The following is a 13,336-nucleotide window of genomic DNA, read 5'->3' on the forward strand; positions in this document are numbered from 1 at the left end:
TGAAGCCAATTGCTGATATCCATCGTGGCAGTGGCAGATTAGTTGGTTCGAGCTAGCTAAATAGGCTAAGGCTAATAATACTAACGTTTTTTTTTTACAGCTAGCTAAGAAGCTAATTAAAATCGGTAGTGGTGGGGTGTGAGGCAGAGTTGAGTGAAGCAGCTTCAATGGTAAACTTAACCCCACCCTTTATAAATCAACATAAAATATTACAGGCGGAGGGTATCACTTTATTTTCTTAGCCTACCACAGATGAGAAGTGTTTTTCCCAGCTTTTAATGGAAACCCAAAGGAGTCATACCTAATCACCTCAGTGGCTTTCCCTAGCCCCCCTAAACACACTGCAGTACGCTCTGGACATTGGGCTGTTGCCCTCTTATAATTGGGTGTGGTGAGTAGAATGATTGAGCCTGACACCTTGGAAATCAAGTTTCAAACAATGAGTTTAGCTCTTCTTAGTGCTACAGTTGGCTTGTCACTCATTCAACAGACAAGTCTATTCTTATACAATTACTAAATAAATAGCCAACATACAGTTTAAAACAATTAACATTTGTACATTTTACATTTGTCATTTAGCAGACGCTCTTATCCAGAGCAACTTACAAATTGGTGCATTCACCTTATGATAGCCAGTGGGACAACCACTTTACAATATTTTTTTTTGGGGGGGGTAGAATGATTACTTTATCCTATCCCAGGTATTCCATAAGTATTAAGGTAATTAATAAACAAGTATTGCAATTATCTAATTTCACAATTATATTTAATCATCATCTCATTCGTCAGCTGGCGCTCAATGCACAGCAAGAAACAATGTTTCCTGCAATGCAGATGTAGAAGCACAGTGGCTAGGAAAAACTCAATAGAAAGGCAGGAACCTAGGAATAAACCTAGAGAGGAACCAGGCTCTGAGGGGTGGCCAGTCCTCTTCTGGCTGTGCTGGGTGGAGATTATAAGAGTACATTGCCATTTAAGGCCAGATTGTTCTTCAAGATGTTCAAACGTTCATATATGACCAGCAGGGTCAAATAATAATCACAGTGGTTGTAGAGGGTGCAACAGGTCAGTACCTCAGGAGTAAATGTCAGATGGCTCTTAATTTAGTGTTTTTTATTATGTGCTTTACAACTTCCTCACCTTGTAAATCAAGTTTAAAACAATTAATTCATATTTGGTTGCTCTTAGTACAACTACAGTTGGCTTGTCACACGTTCATCTGACAACAACCTAGCGTGAGAACTACAGTGAGAGCTCGTGAAGTAACCACTAGAGCGAGCAGCCCCCTCTGTTGGCCAAAACCAGCAAAACCACACTTCTATAAATAAATGATTAGCTAGAAATTACAAAGTTGACCATATATCTCACATTCTTCACCTCTTGAAAAATGTTGTCCCAACATTACAACTTTACAGGCAAATTACATCTTCAACTACTTCTTGGCATTACACAGGTAACCCAAAAATGAGCAATTCAACTATAATGGTATGCTAAATGCATTAGTATAATAACCAAACAACATCCCTTGACCTAGGTGGGTTTTCTCCAATCTTCTTACCCACTGCTTTACTAAATGTTTATTTTGTACACAACGGCCAAAGGTGTATACTAATCTCTTCCTAGGTCACCAGGCACTGAATGTATAGTGTCTCTGATTTCAAAATGGTCAAGGATGGGGTATTCTCACTTTTTAAGCAGTCATTGAGTATGCTAAGTATATTTCATTTACCAAGGTCTCCCGTAAGAGTTCATTGACATCTCTTTGGCTGCCAACGTTCTCTGTGTGAAGCTGGGCTGCCCAAGAGTTTCATAAGTTAGTCTCTGGCTGTCTCCTCTCTCTTCTTGGATACTGTGACCTGCGTTGTACCATCTCTAGGTGCCCTGACTCTCATCCATGTCTTCTGTGGCCAGCACCCTTTCCACTCCTTCTCCAGCTGAGTTCGACTCCGTTCCTCTTCAGCCATTTGTGGTGACTGACACCTCTCCTGTACTTCAGGTGTGCTCTGAGGATGGAACTCATGTGTTGTGGGGTTCAGTGTGGGTGGACATGGTGGCTCGGTAAGATGACCAGGTAAGAAGTCCTGTCTGGAACTCGTCATCAGACTCTTCCTCGCTGTCTGTGTGTTGATGGTTCTGTGTCAAATGGGGTCTCTGTTTTGTTCTGTTGCTCTGTCTTGTTTTTGCTCCGAGGTTGTTCAGCTACAGGTAGGAAGTCACATGGCAACAGATTTCGATGGAGCACTCTTATCCTACCTCTCCTACTCTTGGGCTGGACCTCGAACACTGGACTGTCTATACCTTTGCGGGCCCGGATGACATAGACTTCATCTTCCCGGTAGGAGCAGATCTTGCCTGGCCCCCCTCTTTCTCTCATGTTCCTTACAAGGACCCTGCTGCCTTCTTGACGCTCTGACTCATAGGTTCTCTTGTCGTACTGCTTCTTTCCCCTGTCAGCTGACTTGGCTGCATTTTTAGATGCTATCTCATAGGCCTCAGTCATTCTATTTTACCACCTCCACATAGTCCTGATAGGTGCCTGGATTGTCCTCTCTTTCTATCCCGAACAGAAGATGGATGGGGAGTCGTGGAGGCCTGCCGAACAGTAAGTAGAATGGTGAGTAGCCTATAGCATCACTAAGTACAATTGTAGGCATGATGGACCTTGAGTAAGTAGCTTTTCCAGTCTGTCTTCTGTTCCTCTGTTAAGTGTTCTGAGCATGGAGAGAAGTATGATTATATCTCTCCGTTTGACCATTCCCCTGTGGGTGAAACGGAGTGGTGTGTGACCCTTGTATTCCACAGAGCTCTTTCATTCGATGTAACAGTTGGTTTTCAAATGATCTTCTCTGGTCGTGGTGTATTTTCCCAGGAAATCCGAATTTCAGTGTAAAGTCATTGAACAGTTTGTCTGCCACTGTCTTGGCTGACTGGTTTGTGGTTGCATAGGCTTGGGGAAAAGCGTGTGTAGTGGTCCATGACAAAAATAATGTACTCATAACCACCTTTGCACGTGTCGAGGTGAAGGAAGTCTACAGAGACTAACTCAAAGTGGTGAGTGGTTTTGATGCTCATCATTGGTGCTCGTGTTGATCAGTTTGGTTTCCTCTTCTTCAGGCACTCACACATATTTGTTTTTACGAAGTGTTCCACAACACGCTGCATTTTGGGCCAGTAGAACTGGTCTCTGATTAAGCTCAATGTTCTTTTTGTGCCCAGATGTCCCATTGCTTGGTGCAGTTCCTTGAGGATGAGAGGATGGTAGAGCTTGGGAAGAACTAGTTGACATCTGGAATGACTACTCCTGTGCAGTGTTCCATCTGGTTTGATCCCTAGTTTTCCCCATTCTCTGAGCAAGGCTCTCACTTCACTGTCCTCTGTGTGAATGACATTTGCACTTGGCCTCTGGATTCTAATCTTGTACTCCCACGCTTTTCTGATCACTGAATCTTCCTGTTGAGCCTCCCAGATCTCATCTCTGGAGATTGGCTGTACTGTGCTGAGTGGTCTCTCGTTCTCTGCCTCTGCTTGTTTTTGGATGGCGTTGAATGTGATGAAGTTGAACAGTGGAGTAGGCTCTTCATGCTGCATGAGGATGCCCTACTTTGTGGCACTGACAGTGTCCTGACTTAAACCCTCTGTACACTGTCATGAACGGCTCCATATCCAAAGACATCTCCGTTTGTACTTTATGGTGAAGTTGAAATCAGCAACCCACCTCTGTCCTGTTGCGTTCAACTTAGTGGTGGTCAGCACATACGTGAGGGGGTTGTTGTCCGTATACACAACAAAGGAAGGAGCGTGGAATAGGTTGTCTGTGAAACGCTCACAGATAACCCACTTCAGCGCCAGGAACTCTAGCTTGCCCGAGTGCAGATTGTAGTTATTCTCTGGAGGAGTGAGTGTTCTGGACCCATAGGCTATTACTCTCAACTTGCCCTCTCGACGCTGGTACAGCACAGCTCCAAGTCCTACTTGTGATGAATCAGTGTGTAGGACAAAAGGCTGGTTGAAGTCTGGGTAGACTAACACTGGAGGTTGGATAGCCTGTCGGCAAGGTTGTTTAACACTTCCTGGTGCTCCTCTGTCCATTGGATGGGGGTTGCACTCCGCAGCGGGCCTACTTTTCCTGCTGTTCCTGCTTTCTGTGCTTTTGCCTTAGCTTTGTAGCCTTTGTGGCAGAGGTGGTGAGTTAGTGGGAGGAGCAGCAAGCAGGTCGTATATTGGCTTCGCTATCTGTGAAAAGTCCTGTATACAACCTGTAGTAGGATAAGAACCCTAACACTTGCCTGACATCCCCTACTGTAGCTGGGTGTCTCTCCTTCAAGGTCTGGAGAGGAGCCACCTCTGCTGGGTCCATGGTATAACAGTATTTTGACACCATCCTGCCTAGTAATCTCACTTTTGCCCTGAACAGTTCACATTTTTTAGCAGTGAGCTTGATGCCATGCTGTTGGTATTGACATAGGACTGTTTGTTCATCAAAGGACTGACTGTGAACTCGGTTGTCGTCTAGATATGGCTGACAGATATCATCTCTCAGACCCCACAGACACTCGGCTGGGGCAGAGATCTAGCTGAAGGGAATCCTCACTAGGGCTGTTACGGTGACCGTATTACCGCCGGTCACGAGTGGTGGGGGGTGATATGGCCAATATACCACTGCTAAGGGCATTTCTTATGCATGATGCAACACGGAGTGCCTGGATACAGACCTTAGCCATGGTATATTGGCCATATACCACAAAGGTGCCTTATTGCTATTTTAAACTGGTTACCAACGTAATTAGAGCAGTAAAAATACATGTTTTGTCATACCCGTGGCATGATATACCACGGCTGTCAGCCAATCAGCATTCAGGGCTTCAACCACCCAGTTTATAGTACAATATCAGTACTTGCCTAAGTGCTATCAACTGATTTAAGGGTGTTTTCACATATATTCCTCTTTAAAGTGAACTCTGGGGTATAGAAAAAGGCAAAATAACACAGTTCTCTTTGAATTCACACTGCCCTTGCCATTGAATGAGGACTCAACTATTTTGCCAGTTCACTTCACCTATTTTGTGGTCCAAGTCCTCTTTGCATTCACATTGCTATGTTTAGAAAGGAACCAATATAATTTTCCAACATTCACTCAATGCACTCTGGGTTTGTACCATGTGGAGGACAAGCCATTCTATCAGAATGTGTTATCAGATAGCTAGATATACACTACATGGCCAAAATTATGTGGTGACCCCTTCAAATGAGTGGATTCGGCTATTTCAGCCACACCCGTTGCTGACAGGTGTATAAAATCGAGCAGCCATGAAATCTCCATAGACAAACATTGGCAGTAGAATGGCCCGTACTGAAGAGCTCAGTGACTTTCAACATGGCACCGTCATAGGATGCCACCTTTCCAACAAGTCAGTTCGTCAAATTTCTGCCCTTCTAGAGCTGCCCCAGTGCTGTTATTGTGAAGTGGAAACGCATAGGAGCAACAACGGCTCAGCTGCAAAGTGGTAGGCCACACAAGCTCACAGAACGGGACCGCAGAGTGCTGAAGCCTCTGGAAGCAACGTCAGCACAAGAACTGTTCATTGGGAGTTTCATGAAATGGGTTTCCATGGCAGAGCAGCTGCACACAAGCCTAAAATCACAATGCGCAATGCTAAGTGTCGGCTGGAGTGGTGTAAAGCTCGCCGCCTATTGGACTCTGGAGCAGTGGAAATGCATTCTCTGGAGTGATGAATCACGCTTCACCATCTGGCAGTCTGACGGACAAATCTGGGTTTGGCGGATGCCAGGAGAAAGCTACCTGCCTCAATGCATAGCGCCAACTGTAAAGTTTGGTGGAGGAGGAATAATGTTCTGGGGCTGTTTTTCATGGTTCGGGATAGGCCCCTTAGTTCCAGTGAAGGGAAATCTTAACACTACAGCATACAATGACATTCTAGATTATTCTGTGCTTCCAACTTTGTGGCAACAGTTTGGGGAAGGCCCTTTTCTGTTTCAGCATGACAATGCCCCCGTGCACAAAGCGAGGTCCATACAGAAATGGTTTCTCGAGATCGGTGTGGAAGAACTTGACTGGCCTGCACAGAGCCCTGACCTCAACCCCATCAAACACCTTTGGGATGAATTGGAACGCAGACTGCGAGCCAGGCCTAATCGCCCAACATCAGTGCCCGACCTCACTAATGCTCGTGGCTGAATGGAAGCAATGTTCCAACATCTAGTGGAAAGCCTTCCCAGAAGAGTTGAGGCAGTTATAGCAGCAAAGGGTGGGACCAACTCCATATTAATGCCCATGATTTTGGAATTAGATGTTCGACGAGCAGGTGTCCACATACTTTTGGCAAAGTAGGGTACCTACTTACATTTTGAAAGCTAATAGATTTCATTGAGTTAAATTAGAAAATAATAATAGCAGAATAATTACTGCAGATTCAATAATGTTATTGAAACAGCCTATGAAGCTCTTTCAGCCTATAGATCACATATTGCAAACAAATAATCTGAACAAAAAGTTCCACCAATATTTTGGAATTTCTGTGCATCCTTCACAATCGCTAATCAATATCCAAAAACGGCACACGTTTAACCCCCCGAAACTGCACATCATCATCTTCTCTCTTTTGTGGCACCAATGTGAGTACTTATGGCACTGGCAGGGGAAAAAGTGTTGCAGGAGTCTAGTGTGTGGTGCAGGAATAATAACAAGGGAACCTGGGGAGCTTTATGTTCACATTGGCCTAAAAAAAAAAACGGACCGCGGAATTCAAGTGAACCGAACTCAGACCACCTCTCCAGATGGTCTCAGTTCGGTTCGCTTCAGGGCCTCTTTTGAAGGGTCTGAGTTCCTTTGGAGCGAACCACACTGAGTTCACAAAAACTTGTGGAAAGGGAAAACACTGACTGTATTGTTTGAATGGAATGATGGCATATTGGCAGTTCATTTGAACAATTTATGGAATCATTCCCCTAAAACTGTCTGGATAGCTAACAAACATACAGTGCAGATAAATTCTTCAAATTCATTATTTTACACATCTCATCACAGCTCTGGCAAACCATGGTTGACCAACTCCCTGACCAAAATGGCCAACCTTTATCCCATCATAAGAAGGTTCATGTCCATTCTATTATTCTAATTCCTAATTCTATGGTCGTCACTTTCTGGGCAAGTTAGGAAGTCATAAACCCCGCCCATTTCTACAATTTATGTTCTTAATATGCCTTATGACTTAATAATTAAGCAATAAGGCAACTCGTGGGTTTGTGATATATGTCCAATATACCATGGCTAAGGGCTGTATCCTAGCACTCCGCGTTACGTCGTGCATAAGAACAGCCCTTAGCCGTGGTATATAGGCCCTTTTCACGATGACGTCATCTAACTTCCGCCTTTCCGCGTAGCAGGTTAACTTCACTTCCGTTCGCCCGTAACCTGAGACTTCTCTTCTGAGGTACGTTTAAGTTAAATTAGTAAAGTTAAGAGTAATAATGTTTACGTATACGCAATGGTTTGTAACTTGCTAACGTTATTGTTAATTCATAATTGTTCACTGCCTTAGTTACTTAAAAGTGGGCTAACGTTAGCTAACAACAACTTAGTACCAGATACCGATAACGTTAAAAGGTAGCGTTACATTGCTGCCTGGCTGTAATGTAACAAGTTTACTTAGCTAGCTATCTAACCCTTTGTTAGGCAGTTAGTTTATTCATGAATGTATAGTAACTCACCTATTCAAATACTGTTGTGCATGATAGCTAGATAAATATTGATTCCTGGTCAAAGCTGAATGTTAATTTAGCTGTTTCTTTTCTCCCGGTGTCTGTATCGCAACAGTATCCCATCCAACACCGAAGCATGGCACAATCTTCGAGAAGATGCTATTGCAGTGTACCATTTTGTTCAAACAACAAACAGAAATTCCCGTATCTTCCCGTAAAAATCTCCTCAGCTCAGCAGGGAGGACACTCTTAAGACCCAGGCCATCGCCCGGCTGAGGATTTTAGTCGAGAGGGCCATACGGAGGGTGAAGGAGTACCATATCTGGGATGGGCTTGTTCCTCTTTCCACAGTGGGTTCAGTGAATCAGCTGTGGGCCATCTGCTGCCTCATGTCGAACTATCAGGGACCTCTTGACATTAAAGGAGACAAACCAGTCTGATGTTTTTGTCAACTGGAAGTTGTATATTTCCTGAGTAAGCTAGATGGGCTGTAAATAGAAGTACTTTTATATTACTGTATTGTATGTACAAAAAAATGTAAATATGAATTAACTTTGTTGGTAATTTAATTGATCTAATGTTATACTGTATGTTTTTGTTAAGGGTAATAACTTTTTCATAGCTATTAATGAACCTAATGTGATATATTGTAAAAATATCCAACTATTAACCATGTTATGTGCTTATGTGTCATGGCACTGATGGAACTATTAAATATATGTTTGCAAGCAACTGCTTCCAATCCTTTTTGATTTTGGTAAGAGCATTTACAACATCGCAATCCTTTTCAAAATTTGTATTTCAATACATAGATATACAGTATATAACACAATTAAGTTAATTTGCAGTTAAAGAAAAACATGTCGACATTTACATCACAATCCTTTTCAAAATGTGTGTTTCAGTACATAGGAGATATACAGTATATGACAAGTTAATTTGCAGTTAAAGAAAAAAATGTCAAAGGTTCACCTTCCACATTTACCTTAACACTATTTACACATAAAATTCTGCCTTATGTTTTATAACTTAAGAAGACATCCATGTAGATGTTATAATAGAAATGATCAAGCTTCTGTCGCATTGAGTGGATAATCTCCTCATCCCTAAAGATTCTCTCAACTGTGAAGTCAGTGCGGGTATCTGTAATGAAGTCACACCACTGAAGTCCGCTTAAGGCGAGTTGGCCTTGAACCTGATAGTAGTATTTGTGGCTCTTCTTAAGGCAGGCCTGGCCTTTAACTGTGATCAGGTGTTTAACTTGGGTAACATTTTCAACATCGCAACTCTTAACCTCAGCAAGACCAAATGGTGGTGCTTCTGTTGGGCAGAAGACTTTAGCATCCGGGCTGGCTGCAAGGTGAGGTGAATCAGGGTGGATGATGACCCCGCATTGTTTCAGAGAGACATCACAAAAATCAGAATATTGCCTCAGTATCTCAGGTTCCAGATCCAACCCTCTTCTCATAGCAGCTGTCTGAGGAGTTCCTCTCAGAATGCGGGTTGCCAAAGCCTTGGCAGACAACTCCCCACGAACATGGCATATTTCACGGAATCTGCTGGCTGTCAGTCGGGGTTTGCGTACCTGGCTCCACAGCTGGCATTCTGACTGCATTCTTGTTTCTGCTTCAATAGCAGCAGACATCTCCTCTGACACAATCAGGCTGTCCAAATGACATTGTTGTATGTAGTTGGGCTCAAAATCAATGGGAAATTTAAAGTTGTAACCTTCAATAGGCAACTGAGGAAACTCACTGGCACCAGGGTGTTTAATAATATCTCTACTTAATTCTAGAGGGCACTGGTAAGAAAGCACAGACCCAAATGGCACAGGGCCAAATTTAGAGTCCACCAAATTAAGGCCCTCAAGCCCGTGCAGCAATTTGCAAATCCCTGGTTGTGGACGGATGTCTTTCAGTTTCTCAGCACTGGCCATGACGTGAGGATCCGGAATAGGCCCTGGCATGAAAGTGAGATATGTCAAGTTTAGATTTCATTAAATGCCACCTTATCTTTTTCACTAAAAAAAGACAACCACACTCATCCAGTCTCGTACATGCTTCTAATACAAATAAAAAAATATCCACTGAAAGTCTATATAAAAAGTAACAAATAATAATCACTTTTATGTTTGTATTATTTTAGAAATGCACTAAAGTCTTTGTGCTCTAGTACAGGCGGGGGCTCATTCAGACTCACCATCATAGGCTCGGTACAGTGTGCACTTCACACCAGCTCTGACACTTGTTTTTTTCTTAGCCGCTGGTTTACACACCGCCATATCATTGGTGGCCTCTGGTACAATTCCCTGTGATATAATAATGATGAACAATACATTGTCAAAAGTCAATACAAACTGCAAAGTTCTGCATCAGTGTAACAAATAATGTCTGACCTGTGTCCTAGGCCGGTGCCAGGTCTGCAGTGCGCTGGTGCATGACAGAGGCAATGGCACTGTCTTAAAGCCCATGGTAACATAGTGAGCACTTTGAAAAAGAAGTGCTACTATGTGATTACATAGTGCTTTCCCAGCAGAGCAGGAACATGACATGTGATTGAGTACCACAGGAACCTCTGCAGAGTCTAGTGTAACCTGTTCATAGAGACATAACAATTAGTGCTGTACTTACAAAACATTTTTTCTGCGTTTCATTATAAACTACTGTACACAATTTTCAAAACCCAATTTCTTTTTTTAATTAAGAAAAATTGGCTGTTCTGAAACCTTTGACAAGTAGTGCCAACACTTATCGAAAATTTGAACATTTTGAGTTATCACAGAATCTTTCCCAGTCTTTATTGCCGTCAACAACCCACATCGGTTTGTTAGAATTTCGTTGTGTATTAAGTTTAATGATACAAAATCAGAGCTCAGACTGAGAAACAAACTGATCCACAGTGGAACATTGTGGAATCATTCTTATTAAATCTGCAACCGCAGCAAAACACAACAAAAGAAAACTTATCTATCTTAACCTATCTTATCATAATGTTAGAGAACTGTTTATCTGAGAAACCTGAAGCCGATGAGCCTCCTCATTTTTCTTCATGGACCTGTAACATCGCCCTCTCACTGTCACCTCACCGTTAACTACACTTGAGACTGTTTCAATACAGTGATTGGGGAGAAAGGGCGCAGCATTAGCCATTAATACATTACTGACTCTTATCTTACGGTCGATACAAACAGCAGTAATATTAAAAAGAGGCTGCAAAACAGAAACTCGTCAGCTCATAACCTTCGCTAGCATAGGGCTAATTTAAGCTAAATAAAGATAAACACGTACCTTCATAATCAAACAGGTAACCTTCAACGAAGAACTTGTAGCCTTTATCAAGCTTCGATCTTGAAGTAAGGGACCACTTGTCAGCAAGTCGTTCTACGTCGTTAAGTCGTATTGGTGGCAGATGTGAAAGGGACTGGGTGAACTCCATAATGATGTGCTACTAGCTAAGCGTTCCTAAGCGACACCGGATGTAAACATAACCTGCATCGCGGCAGAACGGAAGTTGTCTGACGTCACGTGAAAAGGGCCTATTGGCCATATATCCCAAACCCCCCCGAGTTGCCTTTTTGCGATTATAAACTGGTTACCAACGTAATTAGAGCAGTAAAAATAAATGTTTTGTCATACCCATGGTATATGGCCTGATAACACGGCTTTCAGCATTCAGGGCTCGAACTACTCAGTTTATAATTATTAATAACACCTAATAGGTGTGTTTAACAAGGGAAATAGTTTGAACGTTGGCTAACATTCAATTTGCTTTGTGTTAGCCGCAACTGTTTGCTAATGTGCATTCTCAACTGCTTCTTTTAGGCTACCTGCAGCACACACCTTCAACAACAAAATTGCCAACAGATCCCAAATATTAGGAGGCCTGAGGACTGAAAAGGAACAGATGGTTGTATTGATGCTAGGCCAGGGGGAGATCCCACTATTTCTTACATTACCTATTCCTTCTAAAGCCATGAAGAGTAGGGAGTGAGCATGCGCATCGGGAGAAAGGTGGAATCGCACTGTAGTAGACCTACGCAGAGAGATAAATCATTTTTTCAATACACAGTAGCCTCTACACACAATCAAAGCCAATAATCTAAGTATGTTTTCAACCCTTTATTACAATGTTTTTTTTTTCTCATTTAGGTATACAAGCTCAAAAAGACAAACATTGAAAAAATGTATATTTCTGTTATTAAAAATGGCACATTTATTGCTACATTACTGTTATATACACGACAGTTCTCAATATCTACTTTATATATAAAAAATAGGAAACTGGAGGCACTTTGAGGACAAATGGATTCTGTCCCCAATGTAAGAGAGACAGTGGGTTTTGTAGCAGTGTGTCCATCTGTTGAACGGGGCAGAGATTGGCAGACCATGAGGGGCCCCCGGCAAAATACTAGTTGTGCATTTTGACAAGGGAAGTTAAGGATACTGTACTTAACATTCAGTTAATATTAACAAAAAGGAACATAACATCAGCGATGTTGATTTTTTCCAAATCTCAGTAATAAATCAAAAGACAATACATGTCCTCTGTGAGACAGACAAACCAATGGCAGTTGAGGTGGAAATAATACATTACCAATACGAATGCTTAGGGTTTAATCTGGAGGATGGTTATTATGAAAGACAAACTGACAAAGAAGTCAAGAAAATACTGTTACAATTCAGTATCACTCTGCACGGGAAAATACTGTTTAGTTGATCACTAAAACATAAACTGGCCAAGTCCTGTATAGGTACATACAGGACATGTCAATTTCAGATGTTTGATATGAAAACAAAAATGAATCTCTGCCCAATTCAGTAGAAAACAAAGTTCAGAATGTTGCAAATACAAAATCAAAAGAATGGGCATGGTACCCTATTCCACATGAGTATTGTGTCCAAATCGTCAATGGTTTATACAGAAGATAAAAGGTCTGGGGACACTCCTATTACAGAAACTGGTAATAGGGCTCAGTAAATCGAAGTGGACTCAGTTGTTTGCCAAATTCTGGGATGCCCATCACCGACAGAGAAAAAGCATAAAAAACATTACTTTATTATTTTATTTTACTTTGGGCGCTAATAAGAACAATATTCATATAAATGTATTGAAACATTGCCCCACTCTTCCCTCCCATGTCAACCTTGTTTATCTGTTAAAGGTTCTCTTGGAAAGCCACACATGCAGTGACAATCACAATTCAATAGTGAAGTTCAGGCACTGGTGAGTAACCACTAACAATGATCCCAAAATCAGGAGAATGACTAAGGTTGCCATATTCATCCTTTCCTCATATCTTTTTCGGTTTGTTTTGAAATGTTTAACGTCATGTTTTACTAGGACCAACAGACATTAACAATACACCAACTGAAGACCTGGCAAGCTGAAAGGTATTGCTATAAAATGTAACTTGTATGAAACACAACACAATTTTGTTCCTTTTTCAATAGTTTGTACTAAATGTTTGCGTGACAAAGCTTGCCAAAAGAGCCCCACAGTAGGAGTCATAATACCCATAAAACCTAGCAGTCAAACAGGGAAATGGTTCCAATTGTTTTTCCACCATTCATTTTTCACACAGGGGATTTTAGAAACACTTAAAATAAGGGCTGCCGTG

This window comes from Coregonus clupeaformis, chromosome 14 (genome assembly GCF_020615455.1).
Source record: "Coregonus clupeaformis isolate EN_2021a chromosome 14, ASM2061545v1, whole genome shotgun sequence".
NCBI lineage: Eukaryota > Metazoa > Chordata > Actinopteri > Salmoniformes > Salmonidae > Coregonus > Coregonus clupeaformis.